At 43.9% G+C, this 2,897-nt stretch overlaps 1 pseudogene; it reads left to right on the top strand.

Moving 5' to 3' along the window:
- LOC127529012 (uncharacterized) overlaps positions 1-1,282 on the top strand; it is a 2,747-nt pseudogene extending 1,465 nt beyond the window's left edge.
- Positions 1,283-2,897: the final 1,615 nt, after the last annotated feature.

Genomic DNA, 2,897 nt, shown 5'->3' with positions numbered 1-2,897 from the left:
GGGAAAGGTGGTAGAGAAGTTTTGTACATAACATTGTAATACCATCCACCACAGAGAAATGAGTTACAAACCTAGGCAAGGTCTTTAACTGTAACCTTAGGGATGCAGTGGCCATCCAAACAATGATCAAGAAACTTGAGACTTGGCTCACCAAGTAAGACAAATCTGGCTTACCTGGCAGATTCAAGGCTTGGTTATACCAACATGGCATCTTGCCCCATGTCCTCTGACCTCTGCTGGTGTATGAGGTGACAGTCTCAACTGTGGAGACCACGAAGAGGAAGATCAGTTGTTACCTCTTTAGGTAGCTGGGTCTGCCACTAAGTTTAAGCAGTGCAGCACTGTACGGGAGAATTAATAACCTCCAGCTCCCCATAAGCAGCCTTGAGGAGAAGTTTAACATGCCACACACTGCTCTTTCAAGACTCTATGGAACTCTAGAGTGGTAACAGCAGGCATCTTGGTAGGAAGTGGAGAGCTAACAGTCTTTTTTGAAACACAAGGCTCTGGTGGATGTATTGACATCAGGGCAAGTGGGTTTGGGAGCGATCCCACATCCTCATTACCACAAGGCTCATGGCAAGGACAGATGCCATCCTTTCTTGGAGGAACTGCAGAAAGGTATGGAGAAGTAGCAAATCAGCAGGATGGTAGGCATGCAGCAGCTGGGAGTATAGACAAGGTGAGAGGACGTGCTGGAGAGTAAATTATATTGGGGTGACATCTGGCATGCTGAACCACAATGCATGAAGTTCATGGTTCAAGCCGTGTATGACGTCCTACCCAGACCAGTAAATCTACACACGTGGGGTAACAGTGATTCTCCAGAATGTCCTCTCTGCACCGGACAGGGCTCACTGGAGCACATCCTCAGTAGCTGTGCAATTGCCCTCAGTGAGGGCCACTACCATGACCAGGAGCTCAAGCTAGCAGCTGAGGCCATCTCTATAGCCATGTCTAATAACCAGGTCATCCGCAGCCAAAAGGAAATCACCGTTGTCAGGGCAGGAGAGCAGCCTCAGCCACAGACTACAGTAGCAGTGGGCCTGCTCACCTTGGTATTGGACTGGGAGCTGCGAGTAGACTTGTCAGGCAGCACAAGTGCCTGGACCATATTACATCAAATTCTTTGAGGCCAGGTGTGGTGTTAACATCTGCCTTTTCAAAGCAGATGCACATAGTGGAGCTGACAATCCCTTGGGAGGACTGCATTGAAGAAGCTAATGAAGGAATGAGGTCCAAGTACCATGAGCTAGAGGAGCAGCAGGAATGCTCGTTGTAAGCCCATTAAGGTGAGGTATAGAGGATTTGCACCCTGCATCACAGGATCTATGAAAAGAAGAGCCATAAAGTCCACCAAAGAGGCTGCAGAGAGGGCCTCCAGGTGGCTTTGAATCAGGAGGTCCAAATCGTGGGCTTATCACTGCTGGGGCACAAGCCATGGCCTGATCAACCCTGGCTGGGTCACCTGATCGACGGTGTCTGATGTTGCAAGACCCGGAACACCCGAAGACTTCAGGAAGCATTGCTGATGATGTCTCCCCGAGCATCCTAAGATGTGGATAACCCTGGAAAATGACCTCTAAAACTGTGATGATAATGTTCATCCAGCTTGTCGGAATATGCCAAATGTGCACAAAGAATAAAATGGAAATCCACAAAGGGGTATCTCCGTGTCTCCTCCAAAGCAGACAAAGGTGCTTCTTCAAGATCAATATTTAAATAACCAAGAAACTTCTATTTTTAAAAAAATTTGTTAACAAATAAGAATATTTTTATTTAAGTTTAATACTTTAACACTAGAAATCACTCCAATGTATCCTCTGATCTTGCGGCCAGTGGTGATGGACGTGACTTTGGCCTTGATGCCTCAATGTACATTGCATGGTATTGATGATCTTTTTTTTTTCTGGATTCTCTAACAAAAGTCAAAACATTTTAATGCATTAAAATTCAAGTATGAAAACCACACAGTTTTCAAGTATTCAGGGTAGGTGAATCCTTTGTACCAGTGCAGTATGTGCTTATTAGGCTTCAAATGCTGTAAACTACCCGAGGCACACAGATCTAAAGATTCAGGTGTGGGTGTTTTTGTACCTGTACTTTGTATCAAAGCAAGTAGTTGAAATAAAAGATCAAGAGCCAGCATGTTTATTCAGCACATGGCTATAAAAATCAGCTGTCTGATTTGTGTTGTATAACCAATGACTCATAAATTACCAGAAAACTGGCAAAATTAGAACTACAATCATAAGCATAATTCTGGAATAAATACTGGCATATGCCGTTGCTAAAATTTAATTACACAAGAGTTGTCTTTATTGTATTATACGCAGAATAATGGAGTTACTCCCTGGAATGATTTACTTCAGAGAGCTGTTGCATTTGAGTCAAGGCTGAAGGTGCATTATTTTAGTGCAGTATATTCTGGGATAGATTTTTAGCAATTGGTCAGATGCTGCAATGTTACCAAGTCTTGCCCTCCATTGGTGCCTGGGTTCACTGCCATTTTAATTCTAATATCCATTCTGACTTGTAGCAAGGCATCAGAGTAAATATGAGACTTTAATATAACCAGTAGCAGACTCAGCTATGGCCTTGCAATATGCTACAAAAATTATAGACGCTACTGTAGAATGTGCCATAGTTTACTGAAGAATAAGAAGGCAGCAGCTGGCCAGCAGTTGGCCTAGGAACGACTGAATTTTGGGCCAGACGTATGTCGTCTCTGGGGGTGGCAAAGGCTGGAGATTTGGATTTTTGTACTCTGTTGTGTGCTGGCTTTAGTTTATTTATTGGTATCATTTGCATTAATCTGTTTTAAACTATATAACTCCCTTGTGAGGCCTCATCTGAAGTACCGCCAAAAGAGACATAGCAGCACTACAGAGAGTCCA

This window comes from Erpetoichthys calabaricus, chromosome 8, assembly GCF_900747795.2.
Source record: "Erpetoichthys calabaricus chromosome 8, fErpCal1.3, whole genome shotgun sequence".
Classification (NCBI taxonomy): Eukaryota; Metazoa; Chordata; class Cladistia; order Polypteriformes; family Polypteridae; genus Erpetoichthys; species Erpetoichthys calabaricus.
The sequence above is the reverse complement of the archived record's forward strand: the minus strand, read 5'-3'. Positions and strand labels throughout refer to the sequence as shown.